At 40.1% G+C, this 14,306-nt stretch overlaps 1 protein-coding gene across 2 annotated transcripts in view; it reads left to right on the plus strand.

Annotated features, from left to right (window-relative positions):
* The window catches only part of Fam107b (family with sequence similarity 107 member B), a 195,213-nt gene that overhangs the window by 137,497 nt on the left and 43,410 nt on the right, over nucleotides 1-14,306 (plus strand). Inside the window, exon 1 of one of the 2 annotated variants that reach the window (XM_015483513.2) lies at nucleotides 4,877-5,004. The exons of the other annotated variant lie outside the window; for it this stretch is intronic. The gene's annotated coding sequence lies outside the window, so the exon portion shown is untranslated. Of the gene's footprint in view, nucleotides 1-4,876; nucleotides 5,005-14,306 lie in introns of those variants that run through there. 2 annotated transcript variants of the gene reach the window in all.

Raw genomic sequence — 14,306 nt, forward strand, 5'->3', positions numbered from 1 at the left:
TTGAGTGCAATACTGAGTTTATATATTCTGAGGTTGCAGACAAAACTGAAATCTGGGACTGCTGAGTTACACAGACAGAGGTGCCTTAGTGCATGTCTGGGACTAGAACTTTCTTGACTTCTCACTTAATAGAGTTCCCCTTGTTCTCACTGATCCTGCCTCACCCCACCTATCTACCCCACATGCTGGCACTTGTCACCACAAAAGAATAAAAACAAGAACAGGAAACAGAACTTCCTAGTTACCAGGATGATGGCAAGAATTTTATTGTAGAGAGAGAGAAAACAAAAAAGAATGTTTAAAATTCTGCCACCCTAAAACATTATTTTTGTTTGATGTGTGTTTAAGAAAAAGTCTTGTTCATACTAATAGAAAGTCCAAAAAGCATTAAGCATTAAAAATAGTTACTTATGTCATAAACAAAGGCTTAGACATTTATTTAAATGGATAAGAACTATTTTTGCTGACTGTTGCTGTTGTCTACATTTTGACTTCTAGGACTAAGCATCTTCCTATGATTGAATAATATATGCATTCTTTCCAAATAAACATGAGAGACTATAATTCTATAAATTAAGGAGAATAAAGACAAAAATCTCCCCCATTTATGGAAGATTGCTTCCATAAAGATTGCTTCTTACATGCCAGGACTATGGGCTTTTGCAATTGTATGTTATTTATTAGTTCTGACATGGGTATACTAGAAAGAATATGAATGTTATGCTGCATAGATGTGGTTCCCTCTTTTCTTCTGTGAGCTCAAGTTTTCTCATCCCTACACTGTGTCACCATGCTAAAACACAAGTATTAACAAATATTAGTGCCCACCTTGTGTGCGCTCCCCCTAAATTGGTATCTCAATATGATGTCATACATGATTATTGACATGCTGACCCAGTAGGAGACTCAGTTCCATTAGGACTCAGTTAGAAAGAATTAGGTCCAGGTTTGGGGTGGATGCCTGTTTCATTGGTATCATTGCATGGGCCTTTTGCTCCTGAAGTTATAAGCATTGGTAGAATATAGAGATGGGCTGGGAGGGTAGGGGTAGAGGGCCCAAACTGGAGCTCTGTCCAAATTCTAATTGCAGAATGGAGGAGACACCTCTGCATGCAAAGGTATGGGTTGCTTTTAGTTATTTGGGGTGCTATAAAAAATAAAGACTGAGTAGTGTAAATAGCCACCATTTATTTCTCAGTTTAGAGGCTAAGAAAGCTAAGATTAAAGTTTTGAGGGGTTCAGGGTGGGGCCTGCTTCCTAGTGTGTAGATGGCCCTCTTGCTGTTTCCTCAGTGGTAAGAGGGACCTTCTCTTTCCCGTCCCTTTTAAGGATACTAATCCCATTCATGAGGGCTCCTGTTTTAGGAATTTGTTACTTTTTCAGAGCCCCAATTCCAAATGCCATTGCTTTGGGCATTTGGAGAAAAAGGCCCATTGCTTTGGGGGTTAGGGCTTAAATACATGAATTTTGGGGTAGACACAAATAGCACTGGCCAGAATGAGCAGAGATTTAGAGTCTATGGGCTGGCATGTTTCTGTAGAGAAGGTATATCTTTAATGGCCCAGAACTGGAAATAAGGAGGATTGAGTGGTAGAAGTGACAATGTGTGGGTCAGGAATCTAAACTAGTAGACATGAGAAAATCAGGTCAGGAGGTCACCAGTAATCAGGAGTGGACAGTGATGCTGAATAAGTGTTCTTGACTATCTGGTTTGTTGCTTTGTGGGCTCCTTTAATGCAGGAACTGATTTTTGGGTGAGGGCAACCTCACACTTCCAAGCAAGCAGGTCAGCTGTCAGTGGCAGGAGGACAGCCAGGGAGAGCACACCACTTCTTTTGTTGGGATGAACCTAGTCCAGGTGTAATTACTGACTGAGCCTTCATCCACTCTCACAAAGTGACCTGCTGTGGTTGGTAAATAACACAGCCATTCTACATACATGTACTTGGTTGTAGAAGTACTTGTATGCTTGTGCATGAATGAAGCTCCTAACTGAAGATATTTTTTCGTGTGTGTGTGTGTGTGTGTGTGTGTGTGTGGTATGGGGATTGAACCCAGGGGTGCTCTACCACTGAGCTACACCTCCAGCCCTTTTTTTTTTTGCTTTGAGTCAGGATCTCACTAAGTTGTTGAGGCTGGCCTTGAACTCATAATTCTCCTGCCTCAACTTCCCACCTCACTGGGATTACAGGCCTGCACTACCACAAGTGACTGAAGCTTTGACCAACAAGGGGAGTCTATACTGAGTTCAAGGTTTACCTGTCTCATGGGAGAAGTTTGGCAGCTTTCTCTGATTACTATTGTTTGAACTTAAATATTCTGCATTATACTTTGCAGAACTTTTTCTCTTGATTCATATTTTATATGACTGTTTTGGTAAGCTAATACTGTCAACTGCTGTGGACTTGGCACATTGCAGCATCTGTAATTGTATATCTTTGCCTTGAGTCCCTTGGAGATGGTAGTCTTCTTTCCTGGAGGCTCCCCAGAGTACAGTAGCTTCACCAAAGTGTTGTGGCAGGGACTGATGAGAGAACGGTGTGGGGGAGAGGAGGAGAAGGAGCTTCTCCTTCTTTCACTTGTTAGCCTGGTTAGAGGTAGCTTGGCAAGTCTTATTTTCCTTGACTCCCCAAAAATGTTATGTGAGGGAGTGAAGCTTGCTAAGGTGGGGTCCAGGGACCAGAGTGCCATCATGGAGCTAATGTCATTGCAGAGAGCACCACACGTGCATGTCTTGTTTCCTTAAAGGAAGGGAGAGCTGAGGTTCTTCCTTGAATTTCCACACTAACTGTTTTATTTGGATACTAGCATCTGTAGGCCATCATAGTGTCTGGACTCCTTTGTTCCTAGTGAAATGGACCGAGAGGCTCTGGGACTTGAATGCAGGGGGTTGAGAAGGCATAGCTGTCATCTGGAGAGTGCTTTTCCATCTTGGGCTTTTCCTGTAGTCACTTGATTAAGCACTATGGTTTTCCATGTTGGAAACTCTGAGGACAGGAACTCTGTCATCCTAGTCTCTGTGTTCCCTGTAGGTCCTTCAGGAAGTAAGTACTTCTACATAAGTAATTGCTGCCATTCTGAGCCCAGCACTGATCTACTAACTGGATTCAGACTTAGGCTTGCTGTGTATTTCCATGGGGATGGGTGGTCTTCATAAAGTCACTTTGCTTGGCCTCCTTGGCCAGTCTGTTCAGCATCTAGGATCTGTCAGAGTAGCTGTGAATTCCTTTCAAAAGACAGCATTTACCTCTACTTTTGTATCATTTTAGTCTGTTTCCTAAACTCAAAACCCTTTTTTCTAAGGATTTACCTTGAAACACACACATAAATGATAGCAGATCCTTGAAGGGGAAGCTTTGTCTGCACTTAATAGCATGACCCCTGCGCAGATCCCAAGAAGTGGCTCTGGTAGTAGCTGGAGTATCCCAGAAAGGTTGAAGTACAGCAGACCCTTCTGTGGTGGATGAACTTGGGCTTCTTTCTCTGCCTCTGTAGCTTCCTTTCAGTGGTGAACTTCTCCACTTCCTTCACAGCAGCTGACATTGGAAAGTAATGCACACACTGGTTGGGCTGAGCCTGTTCTTATCCCCTGTCCCCACCCACCCTATCTTTATGATTTGGGTGGGGTGACATGTCCGGCCACAACTTCCTCGACCCCATTCTAAACAAAACAAAGTGAGAACTAGCTGTGCTGCATGTTTGTGATCTCCCATAGGTTAAAAATATATACATAAAAACGTAGATGGACAGCTGGCAAATGGTGGTTGTGTGCCTGGGAAGGTGCGTTTGTGTCCTTTTTTCAGAGTTCTGTGGTCTGTGCTGTAGTTCCACATTTCATGTCACTTGTCAGTAACATGAGTGGGTTCTCTGCAGTATATTTAGCTCTGACTTACATATAGCTCCATGAAGAGTCCTCCTGCTTTCTGGCTCTTAAACAGTAGGCTCTCTTATTAGCTAAATGGAAAAGGATTGTCCTCCCCTCTCTAATCTGGGTAACTTCTGAGAGATGAATAATTTTTCTTACCACTTTCTTTAAATTGAGTTGTAGTAACTGGTTCTATGTCACACGCCTTGTAATCTCAGCTACTTGGCAGGCTGAAGCAGGAGGATTATAAGTTTGAGGCCAGCCAAGGCAACTCAGCAAGATACCATCTTTAAAAAAAAATTTGACAAGTAATGTTATTTGACTCTGGAATTAGATTGCTTGCACCCACCTTCAGGAACTGTAGCTCACTACTTTTGTGATCTTGGGCAAGTGAGTTACATGCCTGATTGTTTCCTTAGCAGTAAAATGGGGCTAATAATAGTGCCCTTGATGAATTTTACAGTTGCATTAGCTGTGGATCTTCATAGAGTGAGCATTCAATAAAACACTAAAAGAATGTGGGTATGTTATTGATAGTGTCTGTCTTGAAGCTCTGGTACTGTTTTTAGGATTGTCTCCTAGAATTATGGCCACAATTTATTCTCTCCTCTCAGTCAGAGCAATGCCAGGCACAGTTAGATGTTTCCTGGGAACATCCTGATGGCCTGATAAGGCTGTGGCAGGGCATTGCTTTAAGAATCTTTCAGATGAGTTGGTTTCTAGTACATTCAGTATCTTGGAATTCTTGACTTAATTGCTCCTACAATTGTGGGGTGAGTCCAAAGCTGGTCTTACTCATTCTCCCTTTCCTCCCATTTCCAAACACTTTCCTCCTTGTACTCAGCTGCACCCATGTTGGTTGACCCATTGTGGTTTCCCTAAACTGTCAAGCCAGTGCCTGTCCAAGACATTTTGGGTTCTGCAGATTCCTCTCTGGAAAGCTCTTACCAACATGCAGAGGCCTCTTGGCACCTGTGTGAGCCCAGCCCTTTGACTCTACTTTGTTTTTCTTTTAGCACTTCACCAGAGACACTGCAAATAGCTGTGTGACCTTTGTTTTGGGGTGCCTTCCTCTGCCCTGGCCTGCCACTCAAACATGAATCCCATGAAACAGTGATCTGGACATGCCTGGCCTGGAGGTAGAGATTTGGTTTTGCTCTTGGTGAAGTTCATTGTAAACACAGGTGTCCTTCAGTCACACTGCTTCTCATCTCCCCACAGCAACACAGAGTAAGAGGTTTTAACCTCTGAGGATAGCTGAATCCTTTGTCTTCTCAATAAACTGGCAGAAGGAAATGATATTTGGGAAGAAATTCTAAAGACTACATTATTTCAAGTTTCATCTTGCTTATGAAGTTAGGATCCTGGGAATCCAAATATGGGGATCCAGTTAGCATTTCTTTTTTTTTAAAAAAATTTTTTTAGTAGTTTGTGGATATAATACCTTTATTTAATTTATTTGTTTTTATATGGTGCTGAGGACTGAACCCAGTGCCTCACACGTGCCAGGCAAGCACTCTACCATTGAGCCACAACACAGTCCCCCAGTTAGCATTTCTTTTCAGTGAATTAAAATAAATTAAAGGCCTATGCCTTTGCCCTTCTTCTTGTGCACATGGAGCACATTGTTCCTTATTCTGGGTTCAATGTGGGAAACTTATTTTAGATTATCATGCCATGATATTTTTTTTTCTTTCCCTTGGGAAAATGGAATGCTAATCATTTTACTGAGAACATGTAACTTTTTTGGTTCTGACTACTGTGAAGCTCAAAACATATTTAATACTCAGATCTGGGAATTATGTAGTTCTACTATTCTGACTTTTGCTGTTTCTTCAGAAGAGTACTTTGACTTTATAATTTTATTTTATTTACCTAATTGCTTATATGACTTTTATTTTAAGGAAAGTACCAAAGAGCACAAAGCAGTTTTATCTCCTCTCATCTCCTAATATGAGGTATTAAGCAGCAATTTGGCTTTGAAATTCTGTTGCCCTTTTGAGGTTTTAATTTGGGTAATTCTACTGACATGAATTTCTGTGTTTGCTTAGGTAGAATTTCCATTTTTTTGGCTGATAAGCACAGGGTAGTAATTTTAGGATTGGTACTAGCTGGATAGGGAGGTGAGAATTTGTAATTAATCACAGTACCCTTTCCATATGAATCTCTCACTGGTTTTATCTGGTTTATTCCATTTATGAGATTTTGGTTACTTTTCAGCAAAATGGTTTCAGTATGAGTGTTTCAGGCAAACCAGATAACTGGTTTTTGAGTATTAAAATATAACTGTTTAAGCATTAGTATTTCCAAAGGACTACAGTTTTTTTTTTTTTTTTTTTTAATCCAGTATCTTAGTGCCTTCCTTTGTTCAAAGAATCCCATTAGTTGCTGTGGCTGTTTGCAAATGGTGCTTAAATGTCTGAACCTACCTTGGAAAAGTTGACATTGTCGTTAGTTTTCAGGGCTGGGGCATAGCTCAGTGGTAGAGTGCATGCTTAGCATTGGAGAGCCCTGGGTTCCATCCCCAGTACCACATTAAAAAATAGATACACATGGTTTTCAAAGTTGGAGTGTGAAATTGGTAACTATTTGGGGAGCAAATTAAAGAAACATCTTATAAAAATCAGTTTATTTGCTTTAGGTAGTTGTAAACTGCAGGTGAGTTAAATTGCAGTTTTCTTTAGACTGAATTTTTATTCCGTCATTGCCTCTTCTCTGCAGTGATTTATCAGGCATGATACACATATTTCTCATCTCCATTCTTCTTTATTTCAGTCTCTTCTAACATGGTTGTATTTTTCTTTTGTTGAACAGGAGTTTTTAAATGATTTTTTCCCCTGTGATCAAGGTGCAGTTTGTGAAGTTTTGTTGTCTTCGGAGTAGCTTCTTGACTGTGGGAGCTGTGACCTAAGCTGTGACTACTGTCACTCTATAAATGGGACCAGAAAGTGAACACAATTTGGCAAGATCCCATCTCTGAGCTTGTCTGAGATGGATTCTTTTTCCCCAGTGAGGACTTGTCATATTTATAAGCCAGTGATATTATTTAAGAATCTCAACAGAAAATGTGTATCTATGATAGGGAAGAAACTTGTTTATTTTAGTTTTTTTTCATCATCTTTTTAATTTTGAGAAAATTAATCAAGAGTTTTGGCAAAGTAAAAACAGGTGACTATAGTTGGATTGAGTTTGTGGAATGTATTAAGTTTACTAATGTTTATTAAACTCCTTAGGAAAATAGCATTGTGGGCACAAATAAGCGTACAGAGTATTTGCTCTCAGGGACCTTCCATGTCAATGGGGAGTGAAGGTTCATGCTTAGAGTCAGCATTGAATGTTAAAGGAGTAGTCATATATTGTGCTTTGGAGGCAAAGGTGTTACCACTTTGCTTAATGAACTTTTCCTGATTGAAAGAAGGTTTTGTATTGACATTTGTTTTTGGCTTGTGACAAAAGAGATTTATTTCTCATAGTTCTAAAGGGTGGAAAGTCCAAGGTCAAGGTGCAGTCAGATTCAGTCTCTTAACTCTGACTTCACAAGTTGGAAGGGGTGGTGGTGGGGTCTCTTTCAAGTCTCTTTTCTAAAGGAAAGAAATCTCATTCTCTTGAAGTCTCTATCCCTACAACCTCATTCCCTCTAAAAGTTCCCCACCTCCCAACACCATCATCTTTTTGTTTTAAATTATTTATTTATTCTAATTTGTTATACATGATGGCAGAATCCAATTCATTTCATATTTCACAATTAGAGAAATGCAAATCAAAACTACTCTAAGATTTCATCTCACTCCAGTCAGAATGGCAGCTATTAAGAATACAAACAACAATAAGTGTTGGCGAGAATGTGGGCAAAAAGGTACATTCATATGTTGCTGATGGGGTTGCAAATTGGTGCAGCCAATCTGGAAAGCAGTACGGAGATTCCTTGGAAAACTGGGAATGGTACCACCCTTTGACCCGGCTATCCCACTCCTCAGTTTATACCCAAAGGACTTTAAAACAGCATACTACAGGACACAGCCATATCAATGTTTATAGCAGCACAATTCACATTAGCTAAATTATGGAACCAACCTAGATGCCCTTCAGTAGATGAATGGATTAAAAAAATGAGATATATGTACACAATGGAACATTACTCAGCATTAAAAGAGAATAAAATCATGGCATTTGCAGGCAAATGGATGAAGTTGGAGAATATAATGCTAAGTGAAGCAAGTCAATCGCAAAAAACCAGGGCTGGAGAGTGGGTCTGACTTGTTGCATACACCATATATTGTCACAGCCCTCAGTGAGGGAGCTGCTTTGTAAACATTAATTAGCTTTTTTTTTTTTTTTTTTTTCACACTGGAAAGTCCATAGATCTTTTTTTTTTTTTTTTTAATTTTTTATTGTGGGCATTAATTAGCTTTCATAAATATTTTAGTTAATTCCTATGGAGGGTATTTGCTTTCAAATAGAGGAACTGATTTTTTATGTGCAACTGAATTTTACTTTGCTTCTGGAGACAGCGTGTTCCCTGGGTCTGGAAGGGTCGTAACTGGTACCAGAATTGGTATGGTTTGTTTTCATCGTTTGCTCTAGTTTCCATGCCATATGAGGTCATTCAGTTGCACAGAGTTCCTGCTTTCTGAAGTTGCTTCAGCTTCTCTCTTTGAACTTGACTGTTTGATTTCCAGAAAGAGTATGTATCAAGAAAAGCCAAGGACTGCTTCACCACTCTGAGGAACTACCATTGTAAGGAGGTATATTCTTATTCTGATCCTTTTATTTGTTGCTTGCAAATCTCTTAAGAATTAGATCTTTAACATTTTGTTAGTAAAAGCCTGGTAGGTGACAGGTGTGGAAGTATTTCCTAGGCAAGATTTTCCCTTGCTAAACGATGACTTTTCAAAACCTTGAACATTTATGATTAAAACAGAAAAAACAGAATGTGTATATGAGCTAAGTATAAATGCTGGGGTCTTCTTGTGGGCTGCTAAATAATCTAGTCATTCATTAGAAATTGTGTGAACTTAGTCTTGTGATACTGAGTATCAGGTATTATGTCTTCGCCAGGAAGAGAGCTTTAATAATAGGTTGTGTCTTTTACAGTAGTGTGCCAATTCTTTTTTCCCTATGTTTTCTTCAAATGTCCAACCATGCCTCACAAACCAGGGATGAGTTGCCCTTTGCTTGTTTTTTTAAAAAAATCTTATATCTCTATTATATTACTCGTGCTTTTAAGTGTCTAGGATCCTGATGGTTCAACTGTGTGTTTTCTTTGATAATTTCCATTTCCAGTAAAATGTGACTATCCAGTGATGGTCATAGGACTGAGATATATTTTGAAGTGCTTTGTCATAGTCTGAATGTTTATGCTCCCCATTTGTATGTTGATATCCTAAACCTGGTGTGATGACATTTAAGAGATGGGAATTGGGAAGTGATTAGGTCATGAGTGGGGGAGACCTTGTGAATGGCAACAGTGCCCTTGAAGAAGAGATGGAGTGCTTATTGTCCCTCTGCCATCCATCACACGAGGATACAGTGAGTGGACAGCTGCCAGCCAGAAGGCAGGTCCTCACCAGATGCTGGTTCTATTGGCATTTTCACCTTGGACTTCCCATCATTCAGAACTGTGAGATATGACTATTGTTGTTTAAAATACCCAATCTATGATAATTTTTGCATTAGTATCCCAAGATGACCAAGTCCTGCTGCATATTAGCAAAATAGCACTTGATTTGAAATTGTTTTGCTCATTGTCTTTACCTTCTCCCTAGTAGTTGTAGATATTTCAAAAAACAAAAACCCAAGTGAGCCCAACCCAGCGCTTTGCTGCTCCCTGAGTCCACTGCTTTTTACTGCTTGATGGTATCAGGAGAGTGTCTTCAGCATCCACAATGGCAGTGGTATTTTAGCCCCTGTTAATATCTGTCTAATAAGAAAAGGGATTTTGATGTTTTCCTTCATCCTGGTGTAATAATTTCATGGGGCTTTGAGTTTTCCTGCTACATACACTTTTACCCACTTTTCTGCCTGGTCTAGTGTGCACAAACATTTGGTGGAAATATAATGTTGATCTAGAGAAATAGATTTATATATATATATGTATATATATATATATTTAAGGTAGGTACATTTGCAATGTCTTTTCACTTGAGAAAAAATATGAGTTACTCTCATTAACATTAAGTAATCATCTACCTTGCATGCATTTATATTTATTTATATAAAAATAAAATTTTCAATAGCAGTGATAAATGCCTTCTTAAGAAACACTGGCTTAACATGTGAACTCTTTATAAAGAATATATTTTCTTGGGGCTGGGGTTGTGGCTCAGTGGTAGAATGCTTGCCTAGCACATGTGAGGTCCTGGATTTGATCCTCAGCACCACAAAAAAATGAAATAAAGGTATTGTGTCCACCTACAACTAAAAAATAAAATTTAACAAATATCTTTATTTTATTTATTTATTTTTATGTGGTGCTGAGGATCGAACCCAGAGTCTCGCACGTGCTAGGCAAGCACTCTACTGCTGAGCCACAATCCCAGCCCCCAAAATAAATATTTTTTAAAAAGAATATATTTTCTTTCTGTAGCTAATGACAGTCATTTTCTAATAAATATTTATTGATAACCCTTAGAAAATAGACTTAGCAGGTGGCACTTCTGTTCCATTTTTTGTGTTCTGGTTTGTGATGCTTCTTTCTGCTTGTCTAGCCTGCCTGGATGGTTGTGGGCTGAGGTGGGGACATGTGCTTCCCCAGGACCAAGGGAAACCATGAGCGCACAAGTGAGAGGTAGCAGGACCCCGCCTTGAGGGGTAGGAGAAAGAACTTGGCTATGTGACAGGAGATCGAGGACCCCAGGAGGCAGAGGGCCCCTGATGTGCCTTACCTTTCCCTTGACCTGTGAGCTTACTCCACCTCTGTGTTAGGTTAGGGCCCTGCACCCCCAGGCTGACTGAACTATTTCCATCTTGCCCAAAACTCAGCTGAAAGTACTGCATATATTTTTCCTAAAAAGTTTTTCCTGGAATAATGTTTTATTGTTGAGTCTTTATAGTTTCCCTAAGACAAATTACCAGATGGTACAATCTTAACATATGTACATCTGTGCAAATAAGCACAAACACACAGTGCAAATTATAAGAGTACAAAATACAACTCATCATAATACATACCCTCCTTTTCTTTCCACGGGTATGTGAAAACTTGAATCTTTTTCCTTTTGGCTTTTATTGTCAAGAAATATTGTCTACACTCTGTATTTCTCTATTACTGGCAGTTGTCATATCTGTAAAACTATGAGAATTTTTTGGATTCCGTCGTGCCAAACACGTCATTAGTGAAAGATGAGGGATTTAAGGATACTCAGGGTTGGACAAAGGTTGAATAAAAAGAGAAAGAGGATGCTGATGTGTGAAGCAGACATAGGAGAATAGAGTTCCAAGAGGTGGGGATGGTTAGATGAGGACCAAGGAGTGAATTCCCAAGCTTAGAAAATTCCTCTTTTCTCCGGGATAAATTTGTCTTTTCACCAAATAGCAGTTTCCAGTGTGTTGAAATATGGCTATGCTTTATGTCCCACAGACAGTGAGGGACACCAGATCCCTGGTAGATGCCATTTACTGCATCACCAACCAGTGGTCCCCCAGATCATGTGGGTGCAGCCCTCCTCCATCTGCTCTGTGTCCTTCCCACCATCATCTCCTGTTTGGGTTCCCCCATCCCTAAGAGCTCCTAGGACAGCTCTATGTGTTCCCCTCTGTCCCCATGCACTCCCTGTTCTTCCAGGCCCTTCCACTTGTGTTCCTCTTCTGCTCTGTGTTGATCAGCCAGCTCTCCTGTCTTCTCCCTGAGCGTCTTCCCTCTTAGTCCTACCTAAAAGCCTTTCTGAGTTTGCTGCTATCCGGACAGCCTTGTGAGTGGAGAGTGCCCCATCTCCCACCCCTGGGAGTACTCTGGAGTCTGGAGGCAAGAAATGATTCAGATCATTCCTCTCCTACTCCCTGCTTCTTTCAGGCTCATTTCAATCATATTGTGTCTTCTTTTCCTCAGTGGTATCCTCTGTTGGTCCTGGATCCTCATTTATTGAACACCTGGCACTGAATTATAGCCTAATGCTCCAGATGTTTGTTCAAGCTCACAGGGTGATTCGAGTCTAGCCAGAACTGGAGGACCCGCAGCCTCAGTTTACCTGGAACTCAGTGGGTGCTGGAGCAGTCTTGGGAGTGAAGGATTGCTCAGGATATGGGACTTTCAGTGCCCAAACCATGTTGAGTGGATCATCCTAAAGAATCATTATTGCAGCTCTTGATAATATTAGGAACTGCTTCTGCTCTGAAATTCACAGTCTGTCCTTAAGTTTTATTCAACCTAACGAATAGGTTCTTGCCCTACAGGCTGGTTTCCAGCCCCTTGCTCCCCCCACACGTATATCCCTACCTGCTCCACATGTCCAGTTCCATGGCCAGCACTCTAGCTGTGCCTTGTCAACACACTGACACACCTCTGTCTGCTGTCTTGGTTCAAGCCAGCCCTGGAGGGTTGGGCCGCCCACACATGCCTGTATCTGATGGCCCAGTCCTGCCAGAGAAAGTTACATAGATTCCTCTATAAAATCCTGTTCCTACCCACCAGCCTCAATACTTCCTGGAAATAAACATTTTCCTTATCACACTCTCTCTCCATAATGATTTTTTCAACCTTCTTGGCACTTCTTAACTCTCAAGTCTCATTCTCAGCCCCATTTCTCCTTGTCTGTGGTTCTCAGCAGATGATCTTTCTATCACAAATAGATGGTTAGATGACGCCATTGTCTTTCCTACCCATGGCCCCTTTGAAAATCTGCATTTTTCTGTTTATATAAGTGAAAGAGGAACCCTCTCACTTTCTAAAAATCAGCTTCTCCACCCCATCCTTTCTCACCTGTTTCAACCTCTCTGTGCTGGTGTTTCCTTCTCTTAGTGTTTATGGGCTCTGGTTCCCCTCCATCTTAGGATCCAAGCAGAACAGAACTAACAGTGGCAAACCAAGCCTCACCTCCTCCTTTAGCTGCTACCTTCTCTCCTCTCCCCTTGGTTAAACTCAGTTAAACTTGGTTGTCCTGCTTTCTAACTTGCACTACTTACCTATTGCTGCATAACAAATGATCACACAACAGCTCACACATCACTTATCTCAGAGTTCCTATGAGTCAGAATAACAAAATAAAACAAGTATGGATATTTGTGCAGATCTTTAATAGTTTTTTTAAAAATGAAAACTGTTTTCCAAGTCAAAAAGAATTTAGTGAAAAAAGTACTGTTTTCCTTTTGGGAAGCCTGTTTTATTATAATCAGCTTTAATAGAAAATAGTTGTCTTCCCATACCTTCTTCTGTATTCAGTCTGTGTGGTGGGTGGTTTTGGTTGCAGCATATGCAGAAGATTCAGCCTCACACAGATATGTGAGTGGTAAGGCCTAGGATAACTGAAATTCAGATTTGAATTACCTTATGGTTCCTTTTGATATCCCACTAAACTTGGAGAGTGGGTAGTGTCTTAAAGGTTAGCCACAGTATGGATGCTGAAAATCAAAACAGTAGTCTTTTTCTCCTTTGTTACATTAAAATCAATTGTATTTTGAATAGAACAATAGAGAATATTAAGTCATTTTTAACACATCCATATAATGAAATATTACAAAATAATTAAGTATTCTATTATAGGTGATATGTTTGCAAATGCAATAAGTTGTCTATTCAGTGTGAATCTTAATTTTTCCTTAACAATTAAAAGAGGTATATATTCATATTAATTGAAAGGAAATATGTTAAAATATGAATATGTTTAGTAGTATAGTCATTGGTGGCATTTTATTTTCTTTATACTTTTCTCTTTTTCCCAGTTTTGTATAATTAGCACTTTGCTTCTAAAATCAGGGGAACATTTTTTTTTAAAAAAAGAGAAATAAGTATATCTGTTGAACTGATTGCTTATCCATAGGCTGCTGTATACAGGAAAAACTCCAGCATTTCCTACTGAAGTAGAAATACTGTTTCCCTCCTTGTGTTTTTATTTATTTTATTTATTTTTATGGCTGTCCTGAGTTTGAAGATTTTTCCTTTTAATACCAATTCATTGATTTAGGAGAGAAACTTAAAGATTTATTTAAGCAAAATTGTAAAAGTTGAACTTTCACATACAGTGGAGACAGACTTTGCTTTTCCTCATTTCTGCGACAGCTCAGGCAGCACTGCTTCTCACCCAAGGAAAATGGCACAAGGCTGTCTTGTCTACAGTGGAGGTGCAGCTGCCTTCACAGTGGAGAAGGGGGTCCTGCAAGGAGCATGCAGAGCTGCTGTTGCTGAGTCTGTTGCCAGGGATGTGGGCCTTGCCTGCTTCTCCCTGGTCTTAGGGCTAGAAGTTGAAGTGCTTTTAGACATGCAAAAGGCAGCTCACATCTGGGGCTT

The sequence above is a fragment of the Marmota marmota genome, unplaced genomic scaffold (assembly GCF_001458135.2).
Source record: "Marmota marmota marmota unplaced genomic scaffold, marMar, whole genome shotgun sequence".
Lineage (NCBI taxonomy): Eukaryota > Metazoa > Chordata > Mammalia > Rodentia > Sciuridae > Marmota > Marmota marmota.